Below are 19126 nucleotides of genomic sequence, written 5' to 3'. Positions count from 1 at the left end.
TTCAAAGGATGTCATTTTGACACTCCAGATATTATCAAGGACAGAAGATTTTACGAATTAATTCTTATTGAAACAAATTCGGTTATTATCAATCATCTTATGATCTTCAAGATCCTCAAAAAATAAACTTTTCAAAATAAAAAATTATTAAAGTTATTACTCCCTCAGTATGGGGACAACATCCTCGAACATCAAAAGAATTTAAAGGAATTTTCATTCCTCAAACCTATGATTACCAAAATTACCAAAAAGTCTGGTACTATGTTTTTTATGTAAGAAATTTTACTTACTCTTGGTTCGTCCATTTTGACTAGAAAATTATAAAGAATTTTCCAAAATGGTTTCTCACCTGATTTTCTTACTTCGGTGCTGAAGCTGGAATTTTCCCAAAAAATATTAGAGATGATTTTGATTTATTCAGAAAAAAATTTAAGCTTCCAATTGATTATTCAAAAGGACGCCTTGAAGAGACTGCAAGCCTTCTTCTCCTTTTGTTCATATTTTATGATCACTTGGATCTTCTGTTGCGATTATGTCTTGGTTTTACCAGAAGACAGTTCATTTGGCCATTCAAGAACCTTATGAAGATTTTCAAAATTCGTTGGTGGGACAAGTTCATTATGCTAGAAAAAGAACATAAGTATCGTAAATAGCATGAAAAGACTATAAATGGTATTTGGAATAATGAGTACTCACGCCCAAATGTTGGAGCGTATCAAAAATTAGAAATATAAATTAACATATTTAATTAATATTTATAAAAAAAATAATAATAAATATTAAAATTTTAAATAAGAAATTACTTATTTTTACTTTTAAATCAAAATATTATAAAAATATCAAAATTACAAATAATATATATTAAAAAATTACTATAATAAAAACAATATTTATTATATTTGTTTATTTAAATTATAATACTTTTAAATTTTACTTTACAATAAAAAAATCACAATTAAAAAATAATAAAAATATTTTGTAATTACCTTTATTATTATTTTTAAAAATTTATGTATATCTCAAATTTTAATTTAATTAAAAATTATATAAATTAATAATTTAATCAAAAAACTATTTCTATATTTTTAGAGCAAGTTGTCAAAACAATTGAAACCATTACATGCTTACAACTTAAAATCAATAATACAAATAAAAAATTGACAACAGAAGTAAATATATTTTTATAATTTTTTTTTTATTATAAAAAATTAAAAATAGCAATGATACCAAATAGACTTTAAGAATTCAAATTTTGCATTTGCTTGAAATAGGCATTGCCCAAGGAATGGTTATTCTCCTGCAAAAATGAACAAAATATAAAATAGTTATTTCATTGGGAATAAATTCAGAATAAAATTATTATTCTCACAAATCAAACACATAGTGATTATAGGTAGATGAGCATATGTAAGTAGTTGAACGTGTTCTAAATTTCATAAGAGCAACTACATCTTTTAAGTGGAAAAAATTTCACAAACGACATTCACATATGTTGGAACAATCGGTGCTCTAACACCAACTGTTAGAGTTAAACACATGGCTGGATCACGCACAACTCAAATCAAACCAGAACAATTGATGCAAAATAATCAATGATGAATATATGGATCAAGCAAGCACAATATCACAATCACACACAGAGTAATTGAAAAACAGTAGACAAAAGACATATGATTTATGTGGTCCGGCAATGTGCCTACATCCAAGGGAGCAATGGCTGATTTTTCACTATTAGATTGTGCAAGCTTACATTGGGGTTACATGTATATTTATCAACCTTATGCGCACAGAAGGCCCTACATAAAATCCTGGAGGAAAATCCTCCAAATCCCCCCAATTTACTAATCTTCGATTCAAATTTTCATATTTGTGTCGAACAACACCGTCGACAGTTTCAGCCAAATCGTCGATGGTTTGAGACAAAAAGTGATTCCCTCGCAGACTACTCCTATAACCGTCGACAGTTTCCTTGCTAATGCCAAACCGTCGAGCAAACCGGCGACAATTTCCTCCTACAAGCATCTCCCTTTGTTCTTTACATCACTATTGTAGAGACCCAGGAAATAGAAGTGATAAAAATAATAAAGAAAAAGGGAACTTTGGTTTGGTGTAGACCAAACCGTCGACGGTTTTGTAGAGTTTAGGAAAAATGTTCGACGATTTTGTGGAGTTTAGGAAAATCGTCGACGGTTTTGAGTTATCGAGGTCCAGTTAGGGTAAAACAATAAGAATCGGTTTGGTTAAAGATCAAACCATTAACAGTTTTAGGAAAACCGTAGACGGTTTCCCTTGGGACAGTAGCTTATAAGTACAAATTAAGCTCATTTTCATGGAAAAATTAAAAACACACTCTCTCTCTCTTATATGCTACGGTTCTCCCACTCTCTCTCATCAATTTCTTCCCTTATTATTGGCTTTTTGAGTTCGATCTCTATTTTGATGCTGTTGAAACACCAGTATCTTATGTGTGTATTTAGCATGTGAACAAACTTAAATTCCAACACACATAAGGAAAGCAAAAATGGAAGCTAAAATAGATCTTAAAGCTCACATCAACTGGCTTTTTCCACAAAAGACAGAAGAGCAGAGATGAAGAAGAAGACTTATGTTCTTAATTTGTAATGCATTTTGTTTTATATTTGGTATGTAATAATGCATAGCATGCATGATGTGTATAATAAGCTCAACATGACCATAGATTGACCATAGGGAACCAAATGACCGTAGGGCACCCTTAAAGACCTTAGACTGACCATTGGTCTCAATACATTGCATGAAAAAGTTTTTATATATCTTACAAGTGATCATCATGACAATAGGGGTGATTTCAAAAGACAAATTGGACCAAAATTGAAAGTTTCATATGGTCGGTCGACCGAACCCAAGTGTACTAAAGACCCTCGATCGACCGAACCTCGCCAGAGTCAACAGTTTGACCCTTCAGTTGACCGACTAGAAAAGTAAAGCAACACCCTAGTCGATCGAACGGACACGTGGGAAGCCCCAACGCCCTAGTCAACCGAACCACCAAGTTCAAAAGGACCTGGTCGACCAAAGTTCATAAAGTTCGATCAACCGAACTCAGTCTGGTCTACCAAACCTCGGAGGTTCAAAATCGCCTAAAAAATGGTCGACCAAAAACTCAGTTCAAAAACACCCTTGTCGACCAAACTTAGTACTCTAGTCGACCGAACCTCTCGGGTTGGCGAAATTTTTACTGTAGTTAAACAGGGTTAATTTTTGTTAAACATGTTTATTTTTTTTCCAAAATACCCAACGTATCTCTAACGGTCATAAATTTCCCAAGGTCTATATATAACCCCTCATAACTCAAAATTAGAAAGATAATTAGTTAGAAAATTTTCTCAAATTTTCATCGCATTTTCATCTTCCTAAGCTTATTTTTCATCCTCTCTTTGTTATTTATTCGAAAAATCATTTTCAAGAGAGTGTTTTTTATCTTGGACATTTTATTTTTTACAAACCATATTGCTTATACTCTCATATCCCATTATTTTTTAACATCTTTATCTTTAGAGTAAAGCCTAAGTTTTCTCCATATATTTTCATTGATAAATATCTTTAGAGGAAAAACTTGTTTATTGCTTGTGAATCTTGCACACATATTGCAAGACTTCAAAGGCTCATATATTCTTCATTGCAGAATTATTTTTGAGCAAAAATTCTAGTTCCCCTAAGCTTTATTTGAAAAACTAGTTTTTGGAAAAACTCTTGACCTATTGAAAAGAGTACCTTGAGCATATTCTTATTTTAATATCTCTGCTTGGAACGTCTCTTACTCTTATTAGTAAGAAAATCATTTTTCACACTCGATTTTTATTGAGAAATATTTTTTAGTGAAAAATACACATTCTCACATTGAGCTTTAATTCATATCATACGTGAGTGTATTTTTTAGCTTATTGTTGTACATAATTTGCTTGTTTAGAAGCACATTTCCTTGTACACAAAAATTATATTGATTTTCTGTTGTATTCCCGACGGATGGTCGAAAGAGGGAGACTAGCCCTGTGAATAGTCCCAAATTGGCTTTGACCCGATTAGCAAAGTTAGGTGCATCATCCTGTTGAGGTGTTGTATTAGGTGTCGCTCCACCCGTTAAGTGAGCCTTAGTGGAATCCTCTTGCTTGTTAGTTTGAGGTGAGGACATAGGCAATATTGGCCAAACCTTGATAACATATCCGGTGTCGGCTCTTTCTTTCCCTATACTCTTTATATTCCTGCAATTTAATTTATGCAAATGTATGTTTATATTTGAATTGTTATATGAATGTTGTGCATGTTTTAAATGCTATGAGTGATTGGGAAATATTGAGTCTGCTGCATCTATTTTATAATCTGCTCAGTATTATTTTGTCAGGGTATTGGTATGTGTTTAGACAGACCTTAGGTTGGGAATTACTGATTATAGAATTGAAATCAACCTAGGAAATTTTAATTGCCCAATTCACCCCCTTATTGGGAATACACCAATTCCAACACCTATTTCAGCCAAAATTGAGAGATAAACACCATTTTGAGATCTCGGCGTCGTTTCTCTTTGATTTAACCGGAGCAAATCGGTTGTTTGGGGATCTTAGACACCACTCCAAAGTTAAGGTAAGAAAAATGGATTATGTCAATCATTTTAGTATTTAACTGGTTAACGGGAGCGTGTGAGCCTAGGGATGATAGAATAGTAATTATTCCTGGATTTAGCTAATTAAACTAAAATATATGATTACATGATTTTGTGCTCCGAATGCTGCAGGCATCGGTTTAGGATCTTTACAGGCACATTCTCAATAATCAGGTAAGGGGAATAAATTATGTCAGACATTTTTGGAAATTAATTGAATAATTTAAAGCATGAGAATATGAAAATATTGTATATGATTTTCTAACTTATCAAGCATATGAAAATTGTGGTTTTGGATTATTATATATTTTTATGGGCAAATTATTATGTTATGAAATATTACCTAAAATTTGTGTGGCATGAGAAATGATTTTGTTAGTGTATAATAAACATGTGGAAATATTTTATGATGAAATGTGATTTATACTAGTTTATGGGAAATATTGAAAATATGACAGATATTGTGAAATTATGAAATATGATTTTATATTAGAATATGTGATGATGATTTTATACCGAAATACATACATGATATTTTTGATACTAAGGTATGTGATGATGGTATTATACCGGGAAATAAAATGACAGAAATGACAGTTTTTATATTGAAATATGGAAATGAGAACCCTGATAGACCAGTGATGTACATGAGAGCATGGTACCGTTGCTCGTGAATGAGTTAGTGCAACCACACTACTCGGGGAGAGTGTTGGTATTGGAAGTCAATTGGGCCTATGGAGAGATGTTGACCACCCCTTCGTCCGAATCAGGCTGTGGTAGGCCAATCGTACTACAAATTTGTACTGTTTGACTTAGCCTGGTAGGCTAGCCATGGTTAAGTCTCGTCTTCGAACCGCACAACCCGAACATACGAGATTATTACATGACGGTGATATAAGAATGCTCACTCAGGTTGGTTCCTCATTACAGACATAATAATTCTACATTAACAGAAATGTTGTGTTTAGTACACAGAGAAACTTATTGAGCATGAGCATTTTTTTTAGAAAAATATATGATTGCAAATGTGTATATATATATATGGTTATGAGTACAGTTTTCATGATTTCTTAGTTAAATTAATTATTAAATGAATGTGTTATGATACATTAAAACTCATGTTGCCACACATTGATAATAATTTATTCTATCTTGCTGAGAAGTGTCTCACCCTTATAATCTTAACATTTCAGGAAATACTAGAAATCAAGCCTAGGGAGCTCTAAGGCGGGATTTAGGAGGTGTTTTTTTAAAGTAAGTACCGTTGAGATACTGTTATGTATATAGGCAGATATGTTTTGTCTAGGGGATATGTAAAAATATTTTTTGGGAGTTATTTATGTAATTATGATGGTATTAGAACTCTGATAATGTGTTTGAGATTATATGCATATGTATGTTTCCGCTGCTTAGTTTATCATGAGAGATGGATAGGTCACCCCGGTACCCCATTTCGGGTCGGGTTGTGGTTAAGGTATGGTATCCGAGATATATGAATATAAAAAAAAATCGGGACATTACAGTTTGGTATCAGAGCCTAGGTTTAGGTTCTGCAAACTTCAACGGATAGTAATATCAGAGTATAGGAATGAATCTTGATAAGGGTAGGAAATGGGTAGACTAGGAATTTAGCAAGTCATTATTGGAAGTTAAGTTAGAATCTTGGGTTTTGGATTCGCGGCCTGGAAGCAGGAATACATTGACAGTCTTTTATGATTTTCCCGCGATTACAATTTTAAGAAAATCAGGGCAAACCATTGACGATTTTTGTTTCTGAGCAGAGAGACTGGAATTTGAGACATTTGTTGGTTGTATAGGTTAGAATCTTTGTGGATTAGAGGTTTGGTCCTTGAAATGATTAAGTGTATAATTAAAAAAAGGGTTAGTGAAGGTTTTGGGGCCAAATCGTCGACGGTTTTGTGTGGCAGGGGAAAAACCATTGATGGTTTCCTCAAAATATGCCCCTGAGATCTCAGGGTTTTTTTGTCGACGGTTTCGGAGGACTTAGAAAAACCGTCGAATGTTTTGTGTTTGAGTTACTTGTTGATGTTTACAATGAAGATGTGAAATGTTAAATTGTTTTCTTAGTTAAATAATAGTACCCATCACATTAAGATATTGAAATTCTAGGACTGTTTCTATCCTATTTTCAATATGGACCCCAGAAATAATAACGCAGATATTGGAGGTAGTAGCCATATGGGGGCATCCAGCTCGGGTGTTCGTGACTCAGATCAGGTCCTGCATAGCGTGGCTCAGTCGGTTATAGAGGAAATAGCATGGACTTCTAAAGAGCAGGGTTGCCCGCCAATAGATCAAGTTTGTACCATAGAGCAGTTCATCCGGATGAATCCTCCAGCTTTTCGAGGAAGAGCCGACTCGATTATGGCAGAGAATTGGATGCAAGAGATTGAGAAGATCTTGGCAATATTACATTGCATTGATGAGCAGAAAGTTCTCTATGCAACATTTAAGCTGACGAGTGAGGCCGAGCGTTAGTGGTCAGCGGTGAAACTCCTGGAGGAGCAGAGGCCAATACCCATGGCACTAACCTGGGGACATTTTAAAGTGATATTTTTTGACCTCTACTTCCCTACCTTTGTTAGAGATGCTAAGATGGAGGAGTTTCTGAATCTAACTCAGGGTCATCTGACAGTGCCACAGTATGCTGCTAAGTTTGTGGAGCTGTCCCATTTCGCTCCATTTATAATCCCAGATAAGTTTAGAAAGGCACAAAGGTTCGAGAGAGGGCTGAGACAGGAAATATATAAGCAGGTGATAGTTTTGCAGGTGCGAGATTTTTCAGAGTTGGTGGATAAAGCCACCGTAGCAAAGGCCAGATGGCAGAGGGGTATAGGAGGACAAAGTTAAAGGAAGAGGCCCATGCCTCCTAGATTTTAGACGATTACCAGTCAAGGGCAGTGGAGGAGATATGATGTGGGCCAGTGCCATGTAGTAGGACATCAAGTTCCTCAGGGTAATCCAGCACACCCTACTTGCCCTCAGCATTATAGGAGACATTTAGGGGAGTGTTGGGTTAGGGTAATTACCTGTTATCGATGTGGTCGGCCCAGCCATATGGCGCAAGATTTTTGTGCGTCACTGAGTAATGCTCCTGCTTTTAGACAATTTCGAGGAAACTACTAGGCACCCCGAGACAGCCAGTAGAGGAACACTGCTCAGATGTAGGTCTACTCTCTCACACTAGGAGACACAGAGGCGGTAGACGATGTGGTGACAAGAACCATTTTTATTCTATCATATAAAGTTGTATTTTGTTTAATTCAAAGGCGACTCCTTCATTCATAGTATGGGAGTTTATTAAGTTATGTGGAATAGAAGCTCAGCCAATGGATGTCGGTTTATTAGTGACTACACTAATAGGAACCGTAGTGGTGTGTAGGAGAATACTTAGGGATTGTCCAATCTGTATTCAAGGGAGGTCACTACCTACTAATTTGGTGGTCCTTGACATGCATGGGTTTGAGGCGATCTTGGGGATGGACTAGTTGGCTGCCAACTATGCTAGTATTGGTTGCTATAGGAAAGAGGTACTCTTTAGACTTCCAGGGGAGCAGGAGTACCGATACAGTGGAAGGTGCGTGCACTCCTCACCGTAGATGTTATCAGCTACTCAGATGAGGAGATTGCTTCTGGAGGGATGCCAGGGGTACCTGGCCTGTGTGAAGGAAGCACCAAACGGGGAATCAAAGTTGGAAGATATCCTGATAGTGAGGGATTTTTCTGATATGTTCTTGGAGGATTTGTCAGGGTTGCCTCCCGATTGTGAAGTCGAATTTAGGATTGATCTACCTCCGAGGATGGCGCCAATCTCTAAGGCTCCATACAGAATAGCTCAAGCGAAATTGAAAGAATTAAAAGAACAGTTACAGGAATTACTGGACAAGGGATTTATCATACCCAGTGTGTCACCCTAGGGAGCATTGGTACTCTTTGTGAAAAAGAAAGATGGGTCGATGAGGATGTGTATCGACTACAGGGAGATAAATAAAGTGATGATTAAAAATAAGCACCCACTACCCTGTATTGATGATTTGTTTGACCAACTCCAAGGAACATGGGTTTTCTCTAAGATTAATCTTTGATCCGGGTACCATTAAGTGAAGGTCAAGATAGAGGATGTTCTAAAGACAACGTTTCAAATTCGGTATAGCCATTATGCCTGGTTATGCCGTTTGGACTAACAAATGTTTCTGCTTTATTCATGGACCTGATGAATAGGGTATTCCATCAGTATCTGGATCAATTTATTGTGGTTTTTATTGACAACATTCTGGTATATTCAAGGAGCCTCGAGGAGCACGAGGACCATTTAAGGGTAGTTTTTCAGGTGCTGAAAGAAACGAAACTGTATGCCAAATTTAAGAAGTGTGAATTCTAGTTGGAACATGTTACATTTCTCGGGCACGTGATATCCAAGGGAGGTATTTATGTGGATCCGAGCAAGATAAAGGCAGTAATGGACTAGGTAAGACTAAAAAATGTCCACGAGATCAGAAGTTTCTTAGGATTAGCAAGATACTATCACCGATTCATGGAGGGGTTTTCTAAGTTATCAGGCCCTCTAACAAAATTGACCAAGAAAAATGTAAGATATGAATGTACATATGAATGCGAACAGAGCTTCCAAAAATTAAAGCAACAACTTATCACTGCACCGGTTCTAACAATCCCTTCAAGAGAAGGGGGTTTTGTAATCTACAGTGATGCATCTCAAAAAGGGTTTGGATGCGTGCTGATGCAACAGGGGAAAGTTGTAACTTATGCTTCTCAACAACTCAAGGAGTACAAGAAGAATTATTTGACACATGATCTGGAATTGGCAATGGTGGTTCATGCATTGAAAATTTGGAGGCACTATTTGTATAGGGATAGGTGCGAGATATTCACAAACCACAAAACTTTAAATACTTTTTCACGCAGAAATAATTAAATATAAGGCAGAGGAGGTGGCTAGAGTTGATTAAAGATTATGATTGTACCATCAGTTGCCACTCAAGGAAAGCTAACGTGGTAGTTGATGCGTTGAATTAGAAGTTAAGGAATGTGTCAGTCTTAGCAGTGGTAGCTCAACACCAGATCAGGATGGACCTAGAGAAGTTGGGTGTGGAATTAGTAGAGGGAAATCACTAGGCACTCATCGTCAATCAAGTAATTCAACCCACCTTAAAGGAAAGAATTAAGATCGCTCAGATGAAAGATGCGGAGTTGGTGAAAGTTGTGAATAAAGTGCGGAGTGGAATAAAGGTAGATTTTAATATCTTATACGGGGGAGTATTGAGGTTTCGTACCAGATTATGTGTACCTGACGATGTTGAGATTAAAAGAACTATTCTAGAAGAAGCACATTGTTCCCTTTATACAGTGCATCCAAGAAGCACTAAAATGTATAGGGATTTATGGGAGTCTTTTTGGCGGAGTAATATGAAGAAAGAAATTGCTCAATATGTAGATTAGTGCTTGACATGCCAGCAGGTAAAGACTAAGCATCAAAGGCCGATGAGACCGTTGTAACCACTTCACATCCCCAAATGGAAGTGGGAGCACATTTCTATGGATTTCGTCGCAAGGTTACCGTCGGGTCTTCATGGATAGGATGCCATTTGGGTAGTTGTTAACCGATTGACAAAAACTGCCCATTTTCTTCCCATCAGAGTTAACTACTCCATTAGTAGATTGGCAAAGTTGTATATACAGGAGATAGCCAAATTGCATGGCATGCCAGTGTCCATCATTTCTAACCAAGACCCACAGTTCACATCTCAATTTTAGAAGAGTTTACAAGGAGATTTGGGTTTCAACTGACATTCTGAACAACATTTCATCCTCAGACCAACAGACAGATAGAGAGGACCATACAAATACTCGAGGATATGTTGCAGGTCTGTGTGCTAGACTTTGGAGGTAGTTGGATCCAGTATTTGCCATTGATTGAGTTTGCTTATAACAACAGCTATAAGGCCAATATTGAGATGGCACTGTACAAAGCGTTGTTTGGTCGTAGGTGCCGATCTCCATTATACTGAGACGAGATTGGTAAAAGGCAAATTTTAAGGCAAAAGATTGTGCAGCAGACTTCTGAGAAAATCAGACTCATCCAAGAAAGAATCAAGACAACCCAGAGTCAACAGAAAAGTTATGTTGACACTTGCCATCGAGAATTGGAGTTTGGTGTGAGAAATCATGTATTCTTGAAAATTGCACCAATGAAAGGAGTGATGAGATTTGGGAAAAAGGGTAAGCTGAGCCTTAGGTATATTTAGTCGTTTGAGATACTAGAAAGAATTGGTCTAGTTGCCTACAAATTAGCATTACCCCCGGCTCTGTTAAGGATCCATGACGTGTTTCATGTGTCAATATTGAGAAAGTACGTCCTAGATCCTTCACATGTGATCAGTTATGAGTCACTGAAGTTTGAAGATACCCTATTATATAAAGAAGTGCCAGTTCAGATTTTGGATTGGAAAGAACAAGAACTAGGCACTAAAAATATCCCGTTGGTAAAAGTACTATGGCGTAACCACGCAGTTGAGGAGGCTTCATGGGAGCTAGAGGAGAAAATACATCAGAAATATCAACTCCTATTCAGCAAAACCCAGCGTTAAACTAGTAAAGGTAAAGGTAAAAAATTATTTTTGATTATTAGCTTGTATAAAGTAGGGTAGTTGGTTATAATTTAGTGTCTTTGGTTTTATATTATGAATGGTTTTGGGAGAGTTGATTAAATGTAATTTCCTAGAGCTCGTGTATATAACCACGGTATTCATCCACCATAAGTGAGGGTAATTGATAAATTTGGGACGGGGCTACTATATGGGTCGCCGTCAGCTCTTTCTAAAGTCGGGTAAATATGCCAATGATTTCCAAATGATGAGATAAATACAAGTTAGCAAATTTTGAGGACGAAATTTTTATAAGGAGGGGAGGATGTAAAGACCCGGAAAATAGAAGTGACAAAAATAATAAAGAAAATAGGAACTTTGGTTTGGTGTAGACCAAACCCAAGACGGTTTTGTGGAGCCTTGGAAAATTATCGACGATTTTGAGTTACCAAGGCCCAATAAGGGTAAAACAGTAAGAATCAGTTTGGTTAAAGATCAAATCGTCGACGGTTTCCCCTGAGATAGTAGCTTATAAGTAGGGATTAAGCTCATTTTCATGGAAAAATTAAAAACACACAATCTCTCTCTCTCTCTCCTAAGTTGCAGTTCTCCCACTCTCTTTCCTCAATTTCTTCCCCTATTTTAGCCAGAATTGAGAGATAAACACCATTTTAGGATCCCGACGTAGTTTCTCTGTGATTTAGCCGGAGCAGATCGGTTGTTTGGGGATCCTTGGCATCACTCCAAAGTTAAGGTAAGAAAAATGGATTATGTCGGTTGTTTTAAAATTTAACCGGTTAACCGGAGCATGTGAACTTAGGGATGACAGAATAGTAATTATTCTGGGATTTAGCTGATTAAACTAAAATATATGATTATAGGATTTTGTGTTTCGAACGCCGTAGGCTTCGATTTAGGATCTTTGCAGGCATATTCTCAGTAATCAGGTAAGGGGAATAAATGATATCAGACATTTTGGAAATTAACTGAATAATTTAAAGCATAAGAATATGAAAATATTGTATATGATTTTCTGACTCATTAGGCATATGAAAATAGTGGTTTTAGATTATCATATATATTTTTGGGCAATTATTATATTATGAAATACTACTTAAAATTTGTGCGGCATGAGAAATGGTTTTGTTATTGTACAATAAACATGTGGGAATATTTATGATGAAATGTGATTTATACTAGTTTATGGGAAATATTGAAAATACGATAGATATTGTGAAATTATGAAATATGATTTTATATTATAATATGTGATGACGATTTTATACTGAAATACATACATGATATTTTTGATACTAAGATATGTGATGACGATATTATACCAGTAAATAAAATGACAGAAATGACAATTTTTATACTCAGATGTGGAAATGAGAACCTTGATGGACCAGTGATGTACATGAGAGCACGGTACCATTGTTCGTGAATGAGTTAGTGCAACCACACTACTCGGGGAGAGTGTTGGTATTGGAAGTCGATTGGGCCGGCAAAGAGATATTGACCGCCTATTGGTCTGAACCAGGCTGTGGTAGGCCAATCGTACTACAGATTCGTACTGTTTGACTTAGCTTGGTAGGCCAGCCATGGTTAAGTCCCATCTTCGGATCGCCCAACCCGATCATGTGGGGTTATTACATGACGATGATATAAGAATGTCCACTCAGGTTGGTTCCTCATTACAAACATGATAATTCTACATTAACAGACATGTTGTGTTTTATACACAAAGAAACTTATTGAGCACGAGAATTTTTTTTGAGAAAAATGTATGATTGCAAATGTGCGTGTATATATAGATATACATATATTCATGATTTCTCAGGTAAATTAATTATTAAATGAATGTGTTATGATACATTAAAACTTATGTTGCCACACACTGACAATAATTTATTCCGTTTTACTGAGAGGTGTCTCACCTCTATAATCTTAACATTTCAGGAAATACTAGAAATAAAGCCTAGGGAGCTCCAGGGCAAGGTTTAGGAGGTGTTTTTTATAAAGTAAGTACCGGTGAGATACTATTATGTATATAGGCAGATATTTAGTTGAATTCTCTATTTTCCAATCAGTCAAATATTTGCTGAGAAAATGGGGAGAGAGAGAGTGGAGGAGAGAAGAGAGAAAGAGAAAAGAAAGGAAAAATCTGAGAGAGGTGTGAGTGACAGAGAGGGCGCTGGAGAGGATGAAGCAAATGGAATACAATTGGATTTCAAATTGAAATCCAATCCATTTAATTCAATCACTTATATTATTTTATACTAATAATATATATATATATATATATATATATATATATACTTATTACTTTAACCATATATATACCTTATCCTTATATATATATAGATATATATACCCATCATATTATTTATTTAATTAATTTAATTAAACATAATTTAATTAATTTATTAATTCAATTAAATAATGTTTAATTAATTAATTAATTAATCTTAATTTTTTTCTCGCGTTACTACAATTATAAAACATAATTTTATAAGCTTTAATTCTGTTTCTCAAACCTATATACCTGCAACCAATATTTATCAACGAAAATTCTCGAGGATAGGGGAGTTTACACACCCATACGTGTAACGCCTCTCTGCTCTGATATCGTTTGTAAACTTGCCTGATTAACTCGGGTGAGGCTACAAGTGATATTTATCAGGGCATTCGCCTTACTCAAGAAGCCCTTGGGCGGAGAGTTTTACTTCGCCCTAATTATCTATGTAATTAAACTCAGACTCTTTCATTTCTCATATTCATTTTACCATCTAGCTCATGAGTGTCCTCGATAACCAGTTCATATTTTGTCTGAAACTCATGGCTGCCCTGAGGATGTTTACCACATCATGCTTCCCCCTATGATCAGGGTCGTGCAGCCCGAAGGCTGGTTCTAAATTGCAGTTGGCCTACCCGGTTAGATCAAAATAAGAAATTCATTTGTCCGTTTGTAGTACGATTGGCCTCCCTAACCTTAGTCCGAACTCGAGGGAGGAAAACTACCCTTTTCACTGGCTCAATCGATTATCACGCCACACTCTCCACAAGACCGTGTGGTCGCACTTATCATCCCATTAGCAACGGTACCGTGCTTTCAGAAATACTCCTGTCCATTAGGATTCTCATTTTCACTTTTCAATATTCGCATTTCAGTATTCATATTTCAATATTCACATTGCAGTATTCACATTGCAATATTCACATTTCAGAGTTCCCATTTCAGTATTCACATTGTAATATTCACATTTCATCTCATATCAATATATAGCTCGATTCAATATTTCTGTACCAACATATCTTATATCACGTATATCATCATTTCAAATAAAGCACATTTGTATCTCACATTTATCATATCACTGTAAAACATATTGGTATATCATTTTTCATCATTTTCAGTAAAAATCATTTCTGCATATCACGTTTCATCATGTCTATAAAACATATCTTTATTTCTCGTATTTTCATTTCGGTATCAACATATCATTACATCTCATATTCTCATTTCTTTCCATTCCAAAACATATACATATTTATTTCATTTTATCACAATTCCAGTGTAAAACATTATTCATGTTCCTCATACCACATAATTTCGTCTGATATTCACAATACAATATTTACAGGGAAAATATCATAATTTCATTTTCACATATTTACTCAACCAGAAATTTTCAAAAATAACTATTATAATTTATTCCCCTTACTTGACTTACTGAGAGGCTTGCTAAAAACCCTGGATCTACGCCCGCGACATTCAGAACTCAAAATCCTGAAATCACATTTTCCCCAGTTTAATTAACTTAACCCTAGAATTACAATTATTTTAACATTTCTTGGACCCACACACACTCCCAATACTAATTAAACTTTAAAAATAATCAACGGATATAATTCCATTATCCTACCCTAGCCTTTGAGTGGTGCCTAAGAAACCCAAATTAAAAATCTACTATAATTAAAATGACGAGAATCATAGCTAGGACCTCGTGGTGGTGTCCGATCGTCGATTTGGCTAAAGATTTAAGGAGAAATTGAGGAGAGAGTGAGAGTTTACCTTACCCCAAAAGTGGTGCCTACGACGCTCCTACAGCAAATCCACTCTAGTTAAAATGTCGGTGGCGGAGAATGGAACCTAGGGGTATTTTCTGTTCTCCAATCGGCGCACGTTAGGCTGAGAAAATCGAGGAGAAAGGGAGAGGGATTGAGTAGAGAGACGATGGGAGAAAGAGAAAATGTAGAGAGCGTGAATTGGGGGAGTCTCTGTCTCTCAATTGTAATTCTTTGGAATGCTATATATATATATATATCATTTTAATTATTTAATAAATTCAAATTAATTCATCCAATTTAATAATATTTAATTAATTAATTGATTAATAATTAATAATTAATATTTTTTTACACTTCTATGCATATTATTTTCTTGGGTGCTACAATACCAGATTCGGTACATTCGCTTGGACCACCATTTAATTAGTGCATTGTTGGAGCGTTGGAGGACTGGGACGCACACATTTCATTTGCCGATCCCATTCGATCTTTTCGTTGATGGGGGGTCAGTGGATGCTGGACTGCAGGAACATATCACACCAACAGCAGAAGTTAACGATGGTGCGGAAGGGGCAACTGGGCATCGAGACGGCAACGTCAACCTCCACAAGGATGACGCCAACATCCATCGAAACAAAGGAGATTGTGAACACGTGGGACTTAGTGTCCCAAAAGTACATTATTATGCATGTATACATGAACATTTTTTTTCCAGTAATGAATAATTAATAATAATTATATTTAACAAAAAGAGTGTATTTATATTTTTTGTATGAAAACTTTAATTTATTAATTTATAAAATTTATAATTATAAATTGAGAATGCAATAAAATAAGAATGAAAGAGAACTGCGAACACTAAAATAAGTAACAACTTGAACTCGAGTACAAATCATTAATTTCAAAAGCTAAAAGGCTTAATGGTAACTCACAAATTTCAAGTACAATACGCATTAAGAATATATTTTGAATTTATTATGATGGTCTAACATGGTCATGACCTCCAGTCCTCCTTAGACATCGATTGCGGTTGTGACCCTCTTTGTGGTACATCTCGCATCATATCCTCTTACTGCCCTCTCATACATCCATTTTGTTACACAGTCCAGAACTTTTGGGGCGTCTTTTCTACCGAAGCAAATGTTAGTTACCGTATAATGTTGGCGCCACTAGATCCATCAAATATTGTTCATGGAGGACAGGGATGAAGTCCATAGCATATGTCGCATAATGCTCCTGCACCGTGAAACAAGGGTTAATATAGCGATTGTACCCCAATCTCCTTGTACTGCAGACAACTAACAAGTGAGATCATGGGTAGTTTAGATTTTATCATTTCCCGCATGTACACTGATGTCCCTTTATGTAAACTATTTGAATATTTACACCCTTATTTGGTGGCCGTGGTGTAGTTTGAATACTAAAAAACCCCCCTTTCAATGTTAAACTTGATAATTTCATGTCCAGCATACACCATTTCCCTCATCTGCATTTGCAACAACATATGTGGCTTGTGACCATTCCCTGACTCCATTACTTAGCAAGATGCCACCCGCTGAGCACTAAAGTATTGCACAACTCAATAAAATGTCATTTGGACAATGGTTGTTATCGGTAGACTGCGAGTTCCTTTCAGGACGACATTAAAACATTCAACAAGATTCGTGGTCATGTTTCCGTACCTTTGACCACTATCGTGACATTGCATCCACATGTGAAGAGGGATCTCTTCGAAAAACGAGTTTGTAGTTGGCCCACCTTTTGTTAGGATTCTTTACATAATACTATTGAATTTCCTAACTCAGTGCTTCCTACCAACTATTTCAACCATCTGCTTAAGCATTGTACTGTGCACCTTCTGGTTGAAGTTGCTAACAACGTGACGCAAGCAAAATAGATGGTGCACATGCGGCAGTTGCCAGTCATCGTTCTGCCAAACGGCAACAAGAATACTGGTATATCTATCTTATATAAGACACAAATTATTGTGGTCAGTCACTTCATCCCAAATGCACTTAAGGAACCAGGCCCATGTGCACAGATTCTCATCCTCAACGATGGAAAACGCTACATAAAATATTTGTTGATTTGCACCAGGGGTCGTTGCAATTAACAATTTACCTTTATATTAGCGATGCAAGTGTGTTCCATACTCATAGAGAACTGGAGGACAATGATGAAATCCCTCTATTGATGCTACAAATGACCAAAACACACATGTCAAAATAGTAGCGTTGTTAGAATCAGGGATTTTTGTCCACTCCCACTTCACCTTTGTACCAGGATTTGTTTCACACATAGCATGCATCCACTTTGGAAGCATTTGATATGAAATATCCCAGTCTCCAAACACCTTTGCAACTGCCATTTGCTTCCTGAGCCATACCTTTCTGTACGATACATGGTATTAGTACTTTGACCTCAAGTGTGCTTGTAAAGCTATAATGGAAGCACCAGCGTCACTTTAGATAATTTCTACGATTTCATTTGGAACTAAGTTGGACTTTAGTTGTCGATGGTCTTGCAAGAAAGTCTCCTTTATGCATGTATATGGCCCTCTGTATTGTGTAATTTCAAACAACCCATGCTTTCTATGTTGAGTTGCACGCAACTGCCAAGCACAACTCTAGTTTGCATTGCACCTAACCATCCACGTTGTTGGGGTGGATTGCATCACCTTAAATTTGTGGTGTGTTTGCACATGGTGGACGCGCACAAAGTGAATAAGGTCATCCTTCATGTCAAAAATCATACCTTTCCCAAATTCCGAGACACCATCCCATCGTGTGCCTTTGAGTGAACTTTCAACTTCAGTTCTGATATGACTGATTTCAACATCGACCATGTACGCTAACGACGGCACGTCGTGTACCCTCCTATGACCCACAAGTGTGTTTTGAGGAGGCATAAGAGGTTATTCATACTAAACCCCATAATCATTCTGTCCACTAGCTTCATCTACCCTATGTCTGCCTCTTCAAAATCCTCTTCTTAATCCAATTCATGGTCACAATCCATATCAGGTTGCATTGGCTAGACCGTGTATGCTTCCCCTCTCATTTATGACTGTAGATAGAACCGTTTGGAAGTCTGGTATAGACACATCTCTAGTTGAACTTCGGTCATGCCTATACTCTGTTGATGGTTGTGGTTCGTGATAATAATTGCTTCCCACATTAAATACTTGCAGCCAAGCATAGGGTGTTATTTGCCACATTTAAGTTGACTGGGGAAGCAAAGCGCTGGTGGAGGTCAGTGAGATTACTGGAGGAGCAAAGGCTGGACCCTATAGCAATGGCGTGGAGTCGCTTCAGGGAGATTTTCTTTGAGCGGTACTTTCTTGCTACGGTCAGGAGTGCAAAGGCATCAGAGTTTTTGTATTTGACACAGAGGCCTTTGACGGTGCAGCAGTATGTAGCGAGATTTTTTAAGCTGTCTCGATTCGCCTCGTATTTGGTGCCAAATGAGGAGAGGAAGACAAGGAAGTTTGAGGAGATATGATAGTAGTGGGGGAAGACGACAGGGAGGAGGAGATCGAGCTGTATAGGGCAGACAGATTCCCCCTCTTTGTCCCAGATGTTTGAGTAGGCACCTAAGAGAGTGCCGAGCGAGGGAGGTTGTCTGCTATCAGTGCCACCAGCTTGGGCATATCGCGAGAAACTGTACCGCCAGCGGTAGTGGCTACTCCTCGACCATATAGAGAAGGCTATCAGGCACCTCGAGGTGGAAAACAGAGGAATACTACTCTGACACAAGTTTATGCACTGATGTGGGGAGATGCTGAGGTGGTAGG

The sequence above is a fragment of the Malania oleifera genome, chromosome 9 (assembly GCF_029873635.1).
Source record: "Malania oleifera isolate guangnan ecotype guangnan chromosome 9, ASM2987363v1, whole genome shotgun sequence".
In the NCBI taxonomy this organism is placed as follows: Eukaryota; Viridiplantae; Streptophyta; class Magnoliopsida; order Santalales; family Ximeniaceae; genus Malania; species Malania oleifera.
The sequence above is the reverse complement of the archived record's forward strand: the minus strand, read 5'-3'. Positions refer to the sequence as shown.